This window comes from Callithrix jacchus, chromosome 10 (assembly GCF_049354715.1).
Source record: "Callithrix jacchus isolate 240 chromosome 10, calJac240_pri, whole genome shotgun sequence".
Classification (NCBI taxonomy): domain Eukaryota; kingdom Metazoa; phylum Chordata; class Mammalia; order Primates; family Cebidae; genus Callithrix; species Callithrix jacchus.
Window position 1 is genome coordinate 53,904,139 of NC_133511.1, and position 21,221 is coordinate 53,925,359.

The following is a 21,221-nucleotide window of genomic DNA, read 5'->3' on the forward strand; positions in this document are numbered from 1 at the left end:
GCTCACGCCTGTAATCCCCACACTTTGGGAGACTAAGAAGGGTGGATCACTGGAGGTTAGGAGTTCAAGACCAACCTGGCCGAAATGGCAAAACCCTGTCTCTTCTAAAAATACAAAAATTAGCCAGTCATGGTGACTCACACATGTAATCCCAGCTACTCGGGAGGCTGAGGCAGGAGAGTCACTTGAACCCAGGATGCAGAGGCAGTGAGCTGAGATTGTGCCACTGCACTCCAGCCTGGGAGACAGAGCAAGACTCCATCTCAACAACAACAACAACAACAAAAAGAAAGTAAATGACTGACTTTGTGCTGACATCAACAAAGCAAATTACTTTCATAGATGTTTATTTAAAAAATAAACTTTCGGCCGGGTGCAGTGGCTCAAGCCTGTAATCCCAGCACTTTGGGAGGCCGAGGTGGGTGGATCACAAAGTCAAGAGATTGAGACCATCCTGATCAACATGGTGAAACCCCATCTCTACTGAAAATACAAAAAATTAGCTGGGCACAGTGGCGCGTGCCTGTAATCCCAGCTACTCAGGAGGCTGAGGCAGGAGAATTGCCTGAACCCAGTGGAGGCGGAGGTTGCGGTGAGCCGAGATCGTGCCATTGCACTCCAGCTTGCGTAACAAAAGCGAAACTCCGTGTAAAAAAAAAAAAAACAAACAAAAAATAAAATAAAACAAACTTTCCTGCAAAAAAATGCCAGGTTTATATGGCTTTAATGCTGAATTCTTGCTTATAATTAAAGAACAAATAATAGCAATTTACACAAACTATTCCAGAGAATTAAAAAAAGAGGAAACACTTCTGAACTCAAAGACTGGCAAAACATTGATATGAAAATATGACATTACAAGTAAGAAAATTTATAGTCCAGAATCTCTCATGAACATAGATGTAAAAATCCTAACAAAATATCAGTAAATTGGCAGGGTGTGATAGCTAATGCCTATAATCCCAGCACTTTGGGAAGTCAAAGCAAGAGGATTGTTTGAGCCCAAGAGTTTGAGACCAGCCTGGCCAACATAGTGATATCCTGTCTCTAAAAAAAATTGCTTACATTAGCTGGGTGTGGTGGCATGCTTCTGTAGCCCTAGCTTCTCAGGAGGCTGACGTGGGAGGATCAGGTGAGCCCAGAAGTATGAGGTTAGAGTGAGCTATGACCACACCACTGCATTCCAGTCTGGGTAACAGAACAAGACCCTGTCTCTAAAAACAAAAAATATATATATAAATAAATGGGATTCCAGGAATTTAAAAATATACATAATATACCATCACAGAGAAGGATTTACTCCAGGAATAAAAGGTTGATTTAACATTTTAAAATTCTGTTATTATAATTTGCCACATTAACAGAATAATATTGGGGGAAGGAGGAGAATAAAATCATCTTAATAAGTGAAGAAAACATATTTGATAAAGCTGAACATGCATTGATGATTTTAGAAAAAAATCCCCAACAAAGGAGAAATAGAATAAAATATCCTTAATCTCAAAGGGTTATCTAGGAATAAAACCCTGTAGCTATGTCATTATCAGTGGTTAAAGTTTTCTCTCCAAAGTCAAGAATAAGATGGGGATCCTACTACCACTACTGTTATTCATCATTATGCTGTAGGTCCCAGACAGTTGTATAAGCCAAGAAAGAGAAATAAAAGGTATGAAGATTAAAAACAAAAACTAAAACTATCTTCATTTATGTATTACATGATTGTAAAGCCAGAAAATCTAAAACTATACAGACTATTAGAATTAATTTAGTAAGCCCTCTAGATACAAAGTCAACACATGAAAACCAAGTGTATTTCTACATACTATCAAGAAATGATCAGAAAATAAAATACTTTAAAATGTAATTTATAGTAACATTTAGAAATCAAATATTTAGGAACAAATTTAAGAGGAGTTCCATAAAGCAAATAATAGTCAAAACTACAAAATATTGCTGAGAGAAATTAAAGGTGATGTAAATAATTGAAGAGCTATATTATGTGCATGAATCAAAAGATTGAAAATTGATGTCAATTTCCCCCAATTTGATAAGTAGATTCAATGCAAACCCAATCTCTAAAAACCTTGGTGAAATATGTGGTCAACTTCAGCAGGATAAATCTTAAGTTTATATGGAAATGCAAAGAACCTAAAATAGCCAAGAACAATATTAAAGAAGAATAAAATTGAAAAGTTTACCATCAGAGTTCAAGACTAACTATAAAGCGGCAGTAATTAAGACAGTGTGGTATTGGTGCAAGGACAGGCAAATAGGCCAATGTAATAGAGTCTAGAAATACCCCCTGCATATGCAGTCATTTAGTTGATAACAAAGGTGTTACTACAATTCAGTGGGGAAATGATGTTTTTATTAAATGATACTTCAACAACTGTATATCCATATGGGAAAGAAAATAAACTCTAACTCACACCAAATCCAAAAATTAATTGAAGGTGGATCATATACCCAACTGTGAAATCTGAAACAATAAAGCTCTAGAAGGAAACAGAATAACTTCACAATGCCGGGGTAGACAATGATTTCTTAAACATTACAGAAAAAGCACTAACTTTAAGAAACAAAATTGATTAAAATTGAGAACTTCTATTATCAAAATACATTAGCAGTAAATTGAATAGGCAATTATAAAGTAGGAGAATATATTTGCAATACTTACATCTGATAAAGGATTATATCCATAAATAACTCTACAGATCAATAAGAAAGTGTTTTAAATGGGCAAAACACTTGAACAGCACTTTTCAGAAAACAAAGTGAAACAAACATCTACCTTATGATGTAGCAATTCTGTTCCTAAGTATATGCCCCCTAAAATAAGTACATATGTCTGTAAAAACTATACAAGAATATTTAAAGCAGCTTTATACTTAATAACCAAAACTTGGCAACAACCTAAACACCCACCAGTAGGTGAATGTATAAACAAATTAATAAACTACCACTGATATACAGAACACAGATAAATCTCAAAAATATTATGATGTGCAAAAGAAGAGAGACATAAGAGTACAAACTATATGATTGCATTTATGTGAAGCTCAAGAACCAGCAGCTAACCTATGTGATAGAAGTCAGAATATTTATCTCTGGATACACAGTCAACACACAAAAATCACCTATATATTTCGTCAACACATGAAAACCGAGTATTGGCTGTGAGTTATTACAAGAGAGCTTCCTTGGGGGCTAAAAAATATTCTATATATTGATATGGCTGGTGGTTACAAAGTGTATACATTTGTAAAAATATATACATAAGATGTATTTATTTTACTGTATACAAATTAAACTCGAAGTTTAAAAGCATATAGACTGGCATTGTACATACCATTTGGCACATTCCGTGTATAGGCTTTATGCAGCATGCTTTTTGGTATCAGGTTATTCAAAATGTAAACCTTCTTAATCCTATCAAGGTACAAAATATAGCATAGTGGCTAAGAGTTTGGGTCTAAGAGTCAATTCTTCTTCAAGAAAAAATTTTTGAGCGCCTTAATATGTGCCAGGCTCTGGTCTGAGTAGTGTGGTAATGAGCAGCGAATACAACTGAGAGTCTGCCCTAACAGATCATAGTCTAGTAGGAGACACAGATAATACAAATATAAATAATATAATAAGTTAAAAGAAAAATTAGGCAGGACAATTGGATGCACGGTAAGGTGGCTATTTCAGATAGATTAATGTAGCTTCTCTAAGATTACATTTGAGCAGAGACCTGAATGATGTAAAGAAGCCAGCTATGAGAATCTTTAGTGGAAAACTAAACCCTAGGCCTTTAATTTAGCTATTTTGGAAACCCTGAGCAGGCTATTCAACTTCTCTGAGTTCCTGTTTCACCATCCATAAAATGTGTATTATTATATTTCCAGATTATATTAAGGATTAAGTGAGATATATGTAAAGTGCTAACACAATATCTGATACATTATAAGGAAAGAATACATAATGATTGCTTAAATCATGGAATAAGTTGCAAACAGATGCATCAGTGTTATAGAATAGGGGATTTTGCTTATTTTGCCCTTTTTGGGGGAGTCTTGCTGTATCGCCCAGGATAGAATGCAGTGGCACAATCTTGGCTCACCGCAACCTCCGCCTCCTGGATTCAAGCTATTCTCCTGCCTCAGCCTCACAAGTAGCTGAGATTACAGGCAGCTAATTTTTGTATTTTTAGTAGAGACAGGGTTTTGCCATGTTGGCCAGGCTGTTTTAGAACTCTTGACCTCACAGGATCCACGCCCCCCTCAGCCTCCGAAAGTGCTAAGATTACAGCCATGAGCCACCATGCCCAGCCACTTTTGCTTATTATTCTGTATAGTATTAAGTGTTCCATAAACATTTGAGGTTCAGTATATTTAATGTAATACCTGTTTTGCAATGAGTCAGTTTCAGTATACCTCTAGCACAGAAAAGGACAAGAAAATGGAGACGTGAGGAGAAAAAATGGTGTCCGTGGATTATAGTACCTATAGCCAAGCTGCAGCGCAGCAGGGTGCTTACAGCGCCCAGCCCACTCAAGGATATGCACAGACCACCCAGGCATATGGGCAACAAAGCTATGGAACCTATGGACAGCCCACTGATGTTAGCTATACCCAGGCTCAGACCGCTGCAACTTATGAGCAGACCGCCTATGCAACTTCTTATGGACAGCCTCCCACTGGTTATACTACTCCAACTGCCCCCGCAGTTGCCTGGCCAGTGCCTGTCCAGGGGTATGGCACTGGTGCTTATGATACCATCACTGCTACAGTCACCACCACCCAGGCCTCCTACGCAGCTCAGTCTGCATATGGCACTCAGCCTGCTCATCCAGCCTATGGGCAGCAGCCAGCAGCCACTGCACCTATAAGACTGCAGGATGGTAACAAGCCCACTGAGACTAGTCAACCTCAATCTAGCACAGGAGGTTACAACCAGCCCAGCCTAGGATATGGACAGAGTAACTACAGTTATCCCCAGGTACCTGGGAGCTACCCTATGCAGCCAGTCACCGCACCTCCATCCTACCCTCCTACCTATTCCTCTACACAGCCGACTAGTTATGATCAAAGCAGTTACTCTCAGCAGAACACCTATGGGCAACTGAGCAGCTATGGACAGCAGAGTAGCTATGGTCAACAAAGGAGCTATGAGCAACAGCCTCCCACTAGTTACCCACCCCAAACTGGATCCTACAGCCAGGCTCCAAGTGAATATAGCCAACAGAGCAGCAGAGTTCATTCCAACAGGACCACCCCAGTAGCGTGGGTGTTTATGGGCAGGAGTCTGGAGGATTTTCTGGACCAGGAGAGAACCAGAGCATGAGTAGCCCTGATAACCAGGGCAGGGGAAGAGGGGGATTTGATCGTGGAGGCATGTGCAGAGGTGGGCAGGGAGGAGGACACGGTGGAATGGGCGCTGGAGAGCGAGGTGGCTTCAGTAAGCCTGGTGGACCCATGGACGAAGGACCAGATCTTGATCTAGGCCCAGCTGTAGATCCAGATGAAGATTCTGACAACAGTGCAATTTATGTACAATGATTAAATGATAATGTGACTCTAGATGATCTGGCAGACTTCTTTAAGCAGTGTGGGGTTGTTAAGAAGAACAAGAGTACTGGGCAACCCACGATCCACATCTACCTGGACAAGGAAACAGCAAAGCCCAAAGGCGATGCCACAGTGTCCTATGAAGACCCACCTACTGCCAAGGCTGCAGTGGAGTGGTTTGATGGTAAAGACTTTCGGCTGGGTGCGGTGGCTCACGCCTGTAATCCCAACACTTTGGGAGGCCGAGGTGGGTGGATCACGAGGTCAACAGATCAAGACCATCCTGGTCAACATGGTGAAACCCCGTCTCTACTAAAAATACAAAAAATTAGCTGGGCATGGTGGTGCGTGCCTGTAATCTCAGTTACTCAGGAGGCTGAGGCAGGAGAATTGCCTGATCCCAGGAGGCGGAGGTTGCGGTGAGCCGAGATCGCGCCATTGCACTCCAGCCTGGGTAACAAGAGTGAAACTCCGTCTCAAAAAAAAAAAAAAAAAAAGACTTTCAAGAGAGCAAACTTAAAGTCTCTCTTGCTCGGAAGAAGCCTCCAATGAACAATATGCAGGGTGGTATGCCACCCCATGAGGGCATAGGGATGCCACCACCACTCCATGGAGGGCCAGGAGGTCCTGGGGGACCCGTGGGTCACATGGGAGGCCGTGGAGGAGATAGAGGAGGCTTCCCTCCCAGAGGACCCCAGGGTTCCCAAGGGAACCCCTCTGGAGGAGGAAACGTCCGGCACCAAGCTGGAGACTGGCAGTGTCCCAGTCCGGGTTGTGGAAACCAGAACTTTGCCTGGAGAACAGAGTGCAACCAGTGTAAGGCCCCAAAGCCTGAAGGCTTCCTCCCACCCCCAGGTGGTGATCATGGCAGAGGTGGCCCTGGTGGCATGCGGTGAGAAAGAGGTGGCCTCATGGGTAGTGGTGGTCCCAGGTGGAATGTTCAGAGGTGGCCATGGTGGAGACAGAGGTGGCTTCCGTGGTGGCTGGGGCATGGACCGAGGTGGCTTTGGTGGAGGAAGACGAGGTGGCCCTGGGGAGGTCCCCTGGACCTTTGATGGAACAGATGGGAGGAAGAAGAGGAGGACGTGCAGGACCTGGAAAAATGGATAAAGGGAAACACCGTCAGGAGCGCAGAGATCGGCCCCATTAGATGCAGAGACCCCACAGAGCTGCATTGACTACCAGATTTATTTTTTAAACCAGAAAATGTTTTAAATTTATAATTCCATATTTATAATGTTGGCCACAACATTATAATTATTCCCTGTCTGTACTTTAGTATTTTTCACCATTTGTGAAGAAACATTAAAACAAGTTAAATGGTAGTGTATGGAGTTTTTTTTTCCTTCTTTTAAAAAATGGTTGTTTAAGACTTAACAATGGGATCCCCTTGTGAGCATGCTTAGTATCATTGTGGAGAACCAAGAGGGTCTCTAACTCTAACAGTGTTCATGATTGTGATTTTTTTTAATAAAATTACAAATGTTTATTAAAAAAAAGAAAATGGGGACACTAAAGAGCAAGGACTGGCTAAGGAAAACAGTGAGTATTCTGAGGGATAGAATCAGAGTCCCAAAGAGCCTACTTTTCCAAGGTTAGGTCATATGCTGTAGAATTGAGATAATCCCAATAACAAGCTAAACAATTGAATAGCCATGGTTTAATCTAAATCTGTGCGTACATTTTTCACACCTTTGTTCAGTTTCCTCCACCTGAAATACTGTCCATTCTCAGTCCACCACCTGTGATTCCTAGAAGGCAATATGCTTTCTCAAGCCTCTCTACTTCTTAAATTGGAATTCCCCTCCCAATCTGTATCCTGTCCTTTGGTGCAAGCCTCAGCTGTTGTAAGGAAAACTTCCCCTGCCTATCTGTACAGGTAAGTTAGGAATCCCTCATCTGGGCTTGCATTTCCCCAATATTTCTTGAATGATTGTTAAGTAAAAGAGCTTCATAAACATGCAAGTGTTTGGGAACGTTCTAAGGATTCTTGTCCTCCTATCTATACGTAAATCACCATCTGGTGGTCAAAAAAGATGACTATACTTCTAGGTCACCAAGGTGTGTTTTCTGTTCTCTGAGCGTTCAGAGAGCTTCTAAAATCATGTTAGAGGAAAAAAGCCATGCTGACTTGCATAGAGATGTACCTATTGCCAAAGAACAGTTTTTCTTGAGTGGATGTTTCATGCTTTCTTGCCCACTTCCATTTTCTTTCACCCTTCTCCCTTTTCCCTTCCATCCTTATTTCTCAATTCCTTTCTCCTACATTTCAGTAAGCCCACTGAAAACACAGTTCTGGCCAGGCTCAGTGGCTTATGCCTATAATCCCAGTATTTTGGGAGGCCGAGGCGGGTGGATCACTTGAGGTCAGGAGTTCAAGACCAGCCTGGACAACATGGCGAAACCCTGTCTCTACTAAAAATACAAAAATTAGCCTGGCGTGGTGGTGTGCGCCTATAGTCCCAGCTACTTGGGGGGTGCTAAGGCAGGAGAATGGCTTGAACCCGGGAGGCAGAGGTTGCAGTGAGCCGAGATCACGCCACTGCACTTCAGCCTGGGAGACAGAGCTAGACTCGATCTCAAAGAGAAAAAAAAAAAAACAGTTCTGGTAGGCATTTGTTTTGTTTTGGCTGCTGTAAGAGCCTCCACATTTCCTTTTGGAATTCACAGATCTACATTGTGTGTAGTCTTAGCAGGGCTGACATTGCTGGTGACTACATTCCATTACCAAAGCTGAAGGAAACAGATCCTTGCCCTCCTTGACTCTGCAGGACCAGGGCCCAATCTCAGTCATCAGATGCTTTTTCTGGGGCTTTGACTGTTGAGCTGTTGACAGGCAGGCAGCAGGAAAACGTGGACGTTATTCCCACAAGAATAGTATGCACTTTTCACAATCTTGCTTCAAAAAAATTGCTTGGGCTTCTAATGTCCAATCCCCCAGATCCCTCTTGATTCCTGCTCATTTCCAGGTCTGATTGTCCTGGCTCCCATCACTGAGCTTCTGAACAGTCTTCCAATAATCTCCTTCTGCTTAAGTTTGTGCAAGTCAGTATCTGTGGCTTTGTGTGCTTACAAGTTTATAAAACAACTAAGCATTCCACTAGTGTAGTGGCATAAAAGGAGACTAACCACTTTTCCACCCCATTATCAGAGAATAAACTTGAGGATTAAAGAGAAACATTTAAATCCTAGCTTTGGTTAACCAGCTGGCTTAAGTAGAGCCAAGTGCAGTTAATGTGAGGGTCCTTTGAAATGAAAACAAAAAAAAAATAAAGGAACAAATGTCAAAAGGAAGATTAGACGTTTCTAATGTAGATTAGATTGCATAGTGATGGAATTAAAATTAATCCTCAATTAATCCTCATAATGGCACATTGAGTTGTAGTACTTTAGGAGGAAACCAGATGCATCTGGAAAGCAATCAGTGGACTCCCCTCATTCTTCCCTCTTTACAGAATCTCTCTGTGCAGAGACAAATGGAGACAAAAAAGCAGAAGGAACATGTGTATATCCAGTGGATATATTAAGCAAAAATAATTATGAAATGCAAAAGAAACTAGGGGCTGAATCTTTATTCTGAGGGCTAAAGGGTGGCTTGTCTAAAAGAAAGGGAGAATTGCTCCAGAGATAGCCTGTTACCTGATGGCTTATGAAGTGAGGTCCTGCCCTCCTCTTGCTTAGGGCTGGGGAGAGGAGTAGACCAAAAGCTGAATGTCTGTCTCTGCCTATGGACTCCAAGTGACTCAGGAACATTCACTTGACTCTTTAGTAAAGAACAGCTTGAAGCTCTTATAAAGATCTAGTTTGTACACAGAAAAAAGAAGCTATTTGGATCAGGGAAGCAGAACCCCAGTCCAGGTTGCTGACTGGCCTCCCCCTCACTGTGGCTCGCTATAGAGAGGCATCAATAGCTGGGGAGACTGTAAAGCTAATTCCCTTTCAGACTCCCTGAGCTATCCCTTTCTCAGAAACATAGGGACACTGTCAATGAAAGAGTTGACATTGGAAAATAAGTAGCACATAGCTAAGGGCATACTCACATAGTTACTGTGTCAGAGGCATTTGAACTAGAGTGACTCCATTTTGAGTGAAGGCTAGGAAAATAAGGCTGGGACTTGCTGGACTGCATTCTCAGAAAATTAGGCATTCCTAACCTCTAAATGTTTACAGTTAAGGGAAGAAATTAATAATGTTTCCTGGCCGGGCGCTGTGGCTCACGCCTATAATCCCAGCACTCTGGGAGGCCGAGGCGGGTGGATCACGAGGTCAAGAGATCGAGACCATTTGGTCAACAAGGTGAAACACCGTCTCTACTAAAAATACAAAAATTAGCTGGGCATGGTGGTGCGCACCTGTAGTCCCAGCTACTCGGGAGGCTGAGGCAGGAGAATTGCTTGAACCCAGGAGGTGGAGGTTGCGGTGAGCCGAGATCGCGCCATTGCACTCCAGCCTGGGTAACAAGAGCGAAACTCTGTCTAAAAAAAAAAAAAAAAAAAAAGTTTCCTAAACAGACCCAGACTTGAGAATGTCCAGATATCCTGATATCTGGAAAACAAAGGCATCCCTAATGTTGCTTTAAAGATAATTACATCAATTATTGCAAAATATAGTAATTAAGAAAATTAATCCTTTATCACAAACCCTTGTAGCAGAGCACATCTCCCCATTATACAAGCATTGTACCTAGAGTGGATGCGTTCCTCCTCGTTTTCAGTAACATCCTCCTTTGTCTGTGGAGTAGCTGTTTTTTCACCACTTTATTTTCGTAATAAACTTGCTTTTACTTTGCACTGCAAACTCACCCTGAATTCTTTCTTGCATGATATTCAAGAACCCTCTCTTGGGGTCTGGATTGGGACCCCTTTCTTGTAACAGCTGGTTCTCACTTCAGTGCATTATTGGACTGCTTTTGTTATTTGAGGCTTGAGGTTGTTGACAAAAAAGCCAAACTCTGTAAAATATTTGAAGAGGTTTACTTTTTTTTTTTTTTGAGACAGAGTTTTACTCCTGTTGCCCAGGATGGAGTACAATGGCTCCATCTTGGCTCACCGCAACCTCCTGGGTTCAAGCGATTCTCCTGCCTCAGCCTCCCTGAGTAGCTGGGATTACAGGCATGCACCACCGTTCCCAGCTGATTTTGTATTTTTAGTAGAGATGGGGTTTCTCCATGTTGGTCAGGCTGGTCTCGAACTCCAGACCTCTCAGGTGATCCACCCGCCTCAGCCTCCCAAAGTGCTGGGATTACAGGCATGTGCCACCTCACCCAGCCTGAAGAGGTTTATTCTAAGCCAAATATGAGTGTCATTGCTTGTGATATAGCCTCAGGAGGTCCTGAGAACATATGCCCAAGGTGGTTGGATTATAGCTTGGTTTTATACATTTTAGAGAGACAGATGTAAAGACATCAATCAGTATCTATAAGGTATAAAAGGCAGGATATCTTGAAGCAGGGAGCCAGAATGTGGGTGGAGGGGTGTGTCTAGTTTGCTTGAGAAATTGAAGTCGACATAAAGAAATGCTTAAGATAAGGGAGGTTGTGGAAGCCAAGGTTCTTGTTATGTACATGATGCCTCTAAGTAACAGGCTTCTGAGAGTATAGATAATAAATGTATATCAGACCTTAAAAGGTATTAAATCTCTCCTGGATTAGGAAAAGACCTGGAAAGAGAAGGGGATTCTCTACAAAATGCAGATTTCCCCCACAGGAGACAGCTTTGCAGGCCCATTCCAAAATATGTCAAAGAAATATATTTTGGGATAAAATACTTTGATTTCCTTTAGGGCCACTGTCATGTGATCTTATACCAGAATCAGGCTGGAGTTGGGTGTGTTATAACTACCAACAATCTGTTTTATCAGTCTTATGATTTCTATTTTAATGTTAATAGTGGTCAGTTGTGCCTAAACTCCAAAGGGACGAATGCATAACAAAGTATGTCTGGCCTCAATCTCCACTTCCCATCATGGCCTTAACAAGTTTTTTAATTGGGATCCACTTGGCCAAAAGGAGTCCATTCATTAAGCTAAGTGGCTTAGAATTTTATTTTTGTTTACAAGGATATTGTTACAGGAAAGGGGTCTGGATCCAGACCCCAAAAGAGGGCTCTTGGATCTTGCAGAAGAAAGAATTCAAGGAGAGCTGGTAAAGTGAAAGCAAGTTTATGAGGAAAGTAAAGGAATAAAAGAATGGCTACTTCTCAGTCAGAGCAGCCCAGAGGGCAGCTGGTTGCCCATTTTTATGGTTATTTCTTGATGATATGCTAAACAAGGGATGGATTATTCATGCCTCCTGTTTTTAGACCATATATTGTAACTTGCTGATGTTGCCATGTCATGACGTTGTCATGGCACTGGTGGGAGTGTAGCAGTGAGGGCAACCAGAGTGACTCGTTGCCATCTTGGTTTTGGTGGGTTTTAGCCTGCTTCTCTACTGCAACCTGTTTTATCAGCAAGGTCTTTATGACCGGTATCTTCCTCCTACCTCATCTTGGTACTAAGAATGCCTTAACCATTTGGGAATGCAGCCCAGTAGGTCTCAGCCTCATTTTGCCTGGTTCCTATTTAAGATGGAGTTGCTCTGGTTCACATGTCTCTGACAGAATCAAGCATTTGTTGGGACTGAACCTCAGTGCTCAATTAGGTATTTGATGAAGTTCATGAAAACAGGAGATTAAAGAAAAAACCTATAGAACTAAAACTGATAATGGATATCCTGGTTCACACTCTTAACAAAATAATCAATTGTGGCCAGGAACAGTGGCGTATGCCTGTAATCCCAGCACTTTGGGAGGCCGAGGTGGGCAGATCACTTGAGATCAATAGTTCGAGACCAGTCTGGCCAACATGTTGAAACCCTGTCTCTACTAAAAATCCAAAAATTAGTTGGGTGTGGGAGCACACACCTATAACCCATAACCCCAGGGAGGCTAGGGCAGAATTGCTTGAACCTAGGAGGCAGAAGTTGCAGTGAGCTGAGATTGCGCCACTGTACTCCAGCCTGGGCAACAGAGCAAGACTCTATCTCAAAAACAGACAAATAATCAGTTGTGACAAAATGATCAGTTGTCATTATTGAGAATAAACATCATCACATAAGCAAACCATTTTGTTATAGGTGGCAAATCGATACAGGTCTGCAGCAACCTCAACTCTTGCCTCCTCAGAAGAAAAAATTTGACTGAGGGGCATAAGGTAGAAGGAGAAACCAAGGCAAGTTTTAGAGCAGGAGTGAAAGCTTATTTAAAAATGTTAGAGCAAGAACAAAAGGAAGGAAAGTACACTGGAAGAGGGCCAAGTGGGCAACTTCAAGGACAAGTGCACACTTTGACCTTTTGACTTGGTGTTTATGTGCTGGCACACTTTCAGTGTCTTGCATCCCTTCTCTCCTGATTCCTCCCTTAGGGTGGATTGCCTGCATGCACAGTGACCAGCCCGCACTTGGGAGGTGAGCATGCAGAGTTTGCATATTGGAGTTGTACACATGCTCACCTGAAGCATTCTTCCCTTTACTGGAGGAATGCCCCAGAAGGTCATATACCAGTTAAACCCCACCATTTCACCTCTCAGTGCACATACTTGAGCCCATTTGCCCAACTCCTGAGATCCTGTTGGGAAGCTACCGATCACCAGTTTCAAGTTTTTTTCTATCTGTAGGGAGACTGACTTTCCCTGGTGCTGGCTGTGACCAATTATTATTTCAGAGAGATAGTTAATAACCCCTTGGCCATCACCTGGTGGTTGCCTGACATTCTTGGCCAGATGGAGCCCTCTCCTGCCCTGCTCATGCCTGACTAGCTACCTTCTGTAAAAATTTGAGAAACTGACAAAAGCACAGGCATAAAACAGAGTAACGGCATTTAAAAACTATAAAATATTATTTTACTTTTAAATGTACACATAATTGTACTTCACAATTCAAATACCAAAAAGATTTTTGAATTTTTGGGAAATAAATGTAAAAGCCAATAAAAATAATCAAAGACCTTCCAAGTTCTCTAGGAAAAATATCAATTAAAAAATAGCATAATTACTCTGTAAAGTCATTTTAATTGTATTTGTGTGTCTTACATGTTGTAACATGTGTCAGAAATTCCTTTTTAAGGCAGAATGATAATTTCATTGTATGTATATACTACATTTTGTTTATTCATTCTCTGTCAATGGATACAAACCTACTTTCACATGGCTGAAAAAACCTGATAAAAGCCTGGTGGTTCTCAGTCGTTTCACCACAAAGGTCTTTCTTTTCTTTTCTTTTTTGAACAGACTTTATTTTTAAGAGCAGTTTTAGGTTCACAGCAAAACTGAGCAGAAAGAAGATGGGGAGGGTTAGTGAGTACAAAAAACATGGAAAGAATTAATAAGATCTATATTTGATAGCATAACAGGATAACTACATCAACAGTTATTTATTGTATATTTGAAAATATCTGAAAGAGTGAAATTGGAATGTCCCTAACACAAAGAAATGATAAATGCTTGAGGAGATGGGAAAAAAAAAATTGTGGAGGCTTATATAATATAAAATGATAGTTCAGGGTTGCTTTTTTTTAGGCATGTTTTTGCTCTGGCACTCATGCTGGAGCGCAATGTTGCAAGTATGGCTCGCTGCAGCCTCAACCTCTTGGGCTCAGGCAATCCTCCTACCTCAGCCTCCCAGGTAGCTAGGACCAGATACCCATGCCACCATACCTGGCTAATTATTTTATTTTTTGTAGAGACAGGGTCTCATCATGTTGCCCAGGCTGGTGTCAAACTTCTGGGCTCAAATGATCCTCTTGCTTCTGCCTCCCAAAGTGTTGGGATTATAGGCATGAGCCACTGTGACCAGCCAGGGTTGCATTTTTATTTTTGACCATAATTATTCATTTAAAAATAATTTGTTTTTCACTTTTAAAGTAAAATTTATCTACTTATATACTTTGACTCCTTTTAGGCCTAGTTTTTCATAGAATGAGTTAGGAAGGACTCCCTCTACTTCTGTCTTCTGAAAGATACTGTAGAGACTTGAAGAAATTTCTTCCTTAAATATTAGGTAGAATTCACCAGCAAACCTATCTGGGCCTGGTGCTTTCTGTTTGGGAAGATTAACTATTGATGCAATTTCTTTAATAGATATAGTCCTATTCAGATTGTCTTTTCTTGCTTTTAAATTTCTCCCTAGTGACCCTTGGGTTTTGAGGGATTTTTGCCTCCACTGTCTTTTTCATTTTTTCCCAAACTCCAAGTACTCAAACCACAACAAAATAAAATTCCAAACAAGATGAGGCCAAGGCAGGCAAATCAGGAGTTCAAGAGTAGCCTGGCCAATGTGGTGAAGCCCTGTTTCTACTAAAAAAAAAAAAAAAATTAGTCCAGTATGGTGATTCATGCCTGTAATCTCAGCTACTCAGGAGGCTGAGGCACAAGAATCACTTGATCCTAGGAGGTGGAGGTTGCAGTAAGCCAAGATTGCGCCACTGCACTCCTGCCTGGGCGACAGTATGAGACTCTGTCTCAAAAAATAAAATTCCAAACAAGAAACAAATGTGTTGTTATCCTATGCAACCCTATTGTTTATGCAGTTCTCTTTGGGCTTTTAGAAATATAATACATACCTAGTGTTCAAATAGTTATTAGACATTTTATCATTCAAAAGGAGTCCCAAAGGAATATGACAATTTTAATTGATCTTTGATGCTGGTATGTGATAGTAGGTTACTTGACCATGAATGACCCTAGCTGATATCAAATATAATATACTTCGACAATTTGATTTCCAATAATGAGCACTAAGAATGTATCAGGCATTAATCTAAAAGTTTTATGTAGATTTATTCTTTATAGCAAGTTTTTAGAAACTTGCTATATATATCTTAGGATATATCTTAGGATATATACTGTGGTCATTTCATATTACAGATGAAGAAACTACAACACAGAGAGGCAAAGTAACTTGACAAGGTCAAAACAGTAAGTAAATATATCTTAGGATATATACTGTGGTCATTTCATTTTACAGATGAAGAAACTACAACACAGAGAGGCAAAGTAACTTGACAAGGTCAAAACAGTAAGTAAATGGTACAACCAGATTTTGAACATAAGCTACCTCACGCTAGAGGCCATGACCTTAACCACTACACTATAACGCAATTTTATGGTTCTCTGTGCATCACTGAAGAAAAAAAGACCCTCACATGATTCTTTTTTTATTTTGTTTCTTTGGGAAAATAAAGCTAATTGCTAGTGCTGTTGAGATATAACAAAACTCCTGTTCTTGCTTAGAAATATTAGTTTTTGATCAATTAAGCACACACAAAAAGCTGAATTTAATGATGTCTCAGATATCTCATACATATCTGTCCACCACAGGTTCTAAATGAAAAAGGAGAAATAGCAGGTCATGAAATTGTTTTAATGAATGTTTAAGCCGGAACATGCATATAAATGATTTTTATTCCATATTTAAACTTAAATTTTTGTATAGGTTTTAAGAGTTATATTTTTCCCACAAATTATTTATTATTACAAAAAGCTAAAGTTGTGTTTAACAAAACAGAATTATAATAAATGTCTTTTAAAAGACTGTAAATTTGTGAATTCTTATGCTACAACCATAAGGACTTCCAGTGTCAGCTTCATTTGTGATTTCCAGATCCTTAGTTAACTTTAAGGATATCAATATTATTTTCTTTCATAATTAACCTTGGAAAATTGGACAGTTTTATGACATAATGATTTAATAACTGGAGTAGCCATTAGCTACCAGGTTAAAAAGGATGTATAGATGGCTTTATGTTAATGTGGATATTTGTTTTGAAAAGATATATTTTTAAATGTGGATAGGTAAGGGGATGTGTATGCAAGGAAATGAATGATTTTATTTACTTAGGTAAATAAGAATTATTTTGTCTTAAGGAGATTCTGGTTATGCTAGCATAGAAGAATATTTTTTAAGTTTGAGTATTCAGGCCAGGTGCAGTGGCTCACATCTTTAATCCCAGCACTTTAGGAGGCCAAGGTGGGCGGATCTCTTGAGGTCAGGAGTTTCAGACCAGCCTGGCCAACAAGGTGAAACCCCTTCTTTACCAAAAATACAAAACTTAGACAGGAGTGGTGGCAGATGCCTGTAATCCTAGCTACTCAGGAGGCTGAGGTAGGAGAATCGCTTGAACTCGAGAGGGCCGAGATTGCACCACTGCACTCCAGCCTGGGTGCCAGAGCGAGACTCCATCTCAGAAAAAAAGTAGTCAGAAAGTGTAGAAGTTCTGAGGAGTAAAGTATATTTGACAAGTTAGGATCAATAAATATGTCTAAATTTTTGACAAAGTTAGTTAAGTACATGTGGTGGATGTATTGACACAAAGAAAGGCTTATGAAATCATTACTATATATTAAATAAAAGACAAGTAAAAAGAGTAGAACTATAATCTGGATTTTTTTTTTTTTTCTGATAAAACAGCAAAGCTATCTCTGGTGAAATAACAAAGATTTTGTGTTTTGTTTTTTTTTTTTTCGATATGGAGTTTCGCTCTGTCACCCAGGCTGGAGTGCAACGCGCAATCTCGGCTTACTGCAACCTCTGCCTCCCGTGTTCAAGCAATTCTCCTCCCTTAGCCTCCTGAATAGCTGGGATTACAGGTATGCACCACCATGCCCGGCTAATTTTGTATTTTTAGTAGAGATGGGGTTTCTCCATGTTAGTCAGGCTGGTCTCGAGCTGCTGATCTCAGATGACCCGCCCACCTCAGCATCCCAAAGTGCTAGGATTACAGGTGTGAGCCACTAAGCCAGGCCAAAGATTTCTTTTATCACTATAGCATAGCATTCTATCATTAAGCATTTTGACATATTAAGTCATTTTTTGAAAAAAAGCTAAAATACTAATTTGGAAAGACTAAAATACCTAAGTCATATATTCTTTATCTTTTATGTTTGTGTACCAAAATTAACTTGATATGGTTCAAATGTAGACTAACAGTGCAACAAAAGACGTTGGGACAGCTAGATATTCACAAGCAAAATAATGTGCATATTCTTTTAAAATTCACAAAGGTTAACTAAAGATGAATCAGGCCAGGCATGGTGGCTCATGCCTGTAATCCTAGCACTTTGGGAGGCCGAGGCAGGCGGATCACCTGAGGTTGGGAGTTCAAGACCAGCCTGACCAACATGGAGAAACCCTATCTGTACTAAAAATACAAAATTAGCCAGGCATGGTGGTACATGCCTGTAATCCCAGCTATTTGGGAGGCTGAGGCAGGAGAATTGCTTGAACCTGGGAGGAGGTGGTTGCCATGAGCCAAAATTATGCCATTGCACTCCAGCCTGGCCAACAAGAGTGAAATGCCATCTCAAAAAAAAAAAAAAAAAAAGATGAATCAGAGACTAAATGAGAGATAAAACTATAAAACTCTTAGAAGAAAACACAGGGGCGGGGCACGGTGGCTCAAGCCTGTAATCCCAGCACTTTTGGAGGCCAAGGCAGGTGGATCACGAGGTCAAGAGATCAAGACCATCCTGATCAACATGGTGAAACCCTGTCTCTACTAAAAATACAAAAAATTAGCTGGGCGAGGTGGCGCATGCCTGTATGCCCAGCTACTGAGGAGGCTGAAGCAGGAGAATTGCCTGATCCCAGGAGGCGGAGGTTGCGGTGAGCCGAGATTGCACCATTGCACTCCAACCTGGATAACAAGAGTGAAACTCCGTCTCAAAAAAAAAGAAGAAGAAGAAGAAAACACAGGAGTCTTTCTTCTAAGACAACCTTGAATCTTCACAACCTTGAATTAGGCAATGGTTTCTTAGGTGTAACACCAAGAACAGAAACAACAAAAGAAAAACAAAGACAAATTGAATTACATCAAAGTTAAAAACTTTGGACTGCAAATGATGTCAACAAGAAGGTGAAAAGATAACTCACAGAACAGAAGAAAATATTTGCAAATCTATTTTTAAGAGACTTGGATCTAGAATAAACTCCTGGCCAGGCATAGTGGCTCATGCCTATAATCCCAGCACTTTGTGGGGGTGAGGTGGGTGGATCCCTTGAGCACAGAAGTTCAACACCAGCCTGGACAACAGAGTGAGACTCTATCTCTACAAAAAAATATGCCCAAAAAGTTAGCTGGGCTCATGCCTATAATCCTAGCACTTTGGGGGCTGAGGTGGTTGGATCACTTGAGCACAGGAATTCAACACCAGCCTGACAACAGAGTGAGACTCTGTCTCTTCAAAAAATACCCAAAAACAGCGAGTGCATTCCTGTAGTCTCAGCTACTCAGGAAGCTGAAGTGAGAGTTATCACTTGAGGCTGGGAGGTTGAGGCTACAGTGAACCGTGATTGCACCAACGCACTCCAGTCTAGGCAACAGAGGGAGACCCTGTCTCAAAAAAGATGAAAAGAAATGAAGTACGGATACATGCTACGACAAGGAGGAATCTTGAAAACATTATGCTAAATGAAGGAAGCCAGTCACAAAAGACACTGTATGATTCTATTTATATAAAATCTCCAAAAAAGGCAAATTCAGAGACAAAAAGGAGATTAGTGGTGGTTTAGGGATATTGGAAGTTGGGAGATGGGGATTAACTACTAATGAGTATGAGGCTCCTTTTGGATGAACAAAAATTAGATTGTGATGACATTTGTACAACGCTGAGACTATACTAAAAAGCAGTCATTCATTCGAGACGAGGTCTCTATGTTGCCCAGTCTGGTCTTGGATTCCTGGGCTAAAGCGATCCTCTCACTTCAGTCACCAGAATAGCTGAGATTACAGCTGTGCACCACTGCACCTGGCTCTTTAAATGGGTTAACTATATGGATTGTGAATTATATCTCAACAAATCTTTTAAAAATTAAATTATTTAATGTAAAATTGTGTGTGTGTAAACAGTCTCACTCTGTCACCCCAGCTGGAGTGCAGTAGCACAATTTTGGTTCACTACAGTCTCTGTCTCCTGGGTTCAAGCGATTCTCCTGCCTCAGCTTCCCAAGTAGCTGAGATTACAGGCATGTACCACCATGCCAAGCTAGTTTTTTTGCATTTTTAGTACAGATGGAGTTTCAACATGTTGGCCAGGCTGGTCTCGAACTCTTAACCTTAAGTGATCCGGCCACCTTAGCCTCCCAAAGTGGTGGGATTACAGGAATGAGCCACCACACCCAGCCAAAAAGTATACAAATTCTGAAAACAGGTGTGTATATAAAAGTGAAGAAATATAGAATATGCAGAAATAAAAAAATCTTTGAACATTTTTCATTGCTGGCTCTAAATCTAAAATAAAAAGGTTTTACAGCTATAGAGCTAAGAAGCCACCTGTCCTACATTCTACAAAATTATGAGTTGCTGGTTTTCAACTAATTCTTCAAGTATTGCATGTTGATGTTGAAAGTATAAGAAGGACTAGAAAGTTATGATAAGGTAGAAATTATTAGAGATCTGTTTGAAACCTATAACCAGCATGTACAAGATGAGTATGTTCCAGGTTCATGTATGACAGTTGATGAGTACTTACATTAAGATATTGCTCGTATCAGGTCCATATATCATCAAAACTATGAAAACATAGAACATATTATGTATGCTTATTTTTTAATTTAAAATTGCTAATAAAGTTCTTTTATATCTCTCTTTTGTTCAGTAAATTTTTTCAAAAACTGGCTTAAAAGCATTTTTAAAAATGCTTTTTTAAATAATGGATCCACTGGGCACAGATGGTAAATTATACTGACTATTTTCACTAGTATGCTGAATATAGTTATCACCTGAGACCACTCCTTGCCTTTAAATATATATATATATATGTTTTAAAAAAGCACATGTACAATTTTTTTTTTTTTTTTTTTGAGACAGAGGTTCACTGTTGCCAGGCTGGAGCACAATGGCATGATATTGGAAGCAATACTGATTCTCTTACCTCAGCCTCCTGAGTAGCTGGTATTACAGACATGTACCACTATGCCTGGACAATTTTTTTGTATTTTTAGTAGAGATGGGGTTTTACCATGTTGGCCAGGCTGGTCTTGAACTCCAGGCCTCAAGTGATTCATCTGCCTTGGCCTCCAAAAGTGCTGAGATTATAGGAGTTGAGCCAACATGCCCAGCCACCTTTAGATATTCTTTATTTATTTATTTATTTTTTAGTGACAGGGTTTCACCATGTTAGCCAAGATGATCCGCCCTACTCGGCCTCCCAAAGTGCTGGGATTACAGGTGTGAGCCACCACAGCTGGCCAGATATTTTTGACTAACATTCATATCTCCTCTGACAACTCTTTATAATTTTCACCTTTCCCAAATTCAGGCATAGTAAGACTATGAAGATGTCTTTTATGCCTGAACACTTTGGGTTTCTTTCACATTATAGAAGAAAAGACAATAGGAAAAATTAAGTTTGTTTGGCACTCTACAAATTTTAATTAATCCCAAACCATTTAAAAGCTTTTTTTTTTTTTTAAGGGCTGGGCGCAGTGGCCCAAGCCTGTAATCCCCGCACTTTGGGAGGCCGAGGTGGGTGGATCACGAGATCAAGAGATCGAGACCATCCTGGTCAACATGGTGAAACCCCGTCTCTACTAAAAATACAAAAAATTAGTTGGGCATGGTGGCACGTGCCTGTAATCCCAGCTACTCAGCAGGCTGAGTCAGGAGAATTGCCTGAACCCAGGAGGCGGAGGTTGCG

At 40.6% G+C, this 21,221-nt stretch overlaps 1 protein-coding gene and 2 pseudogenes across 2 annotated transcripts in view; all 3 read left to right on the top strand.

The window, feature by feature from the left end:
- LOC128929027 (uncharacterized) overlaps positions 1-21,221 on the top strand; it is a 106,601-nt gene that overhangs the window by 66,505 nt on the left and 18,875 nt on the right. The window lies entirely within an intron of this gene.
- Positions 4,334-5,667, top strand: LOC144576403 (RNA-binding protein EWS pseudogene; annotated as a pseudogene).
- LOC108587739 (RNA-binding protein EWS pseudogene) lies at positions 5,970-6,816 on the top strand (annotated as a pseudogene).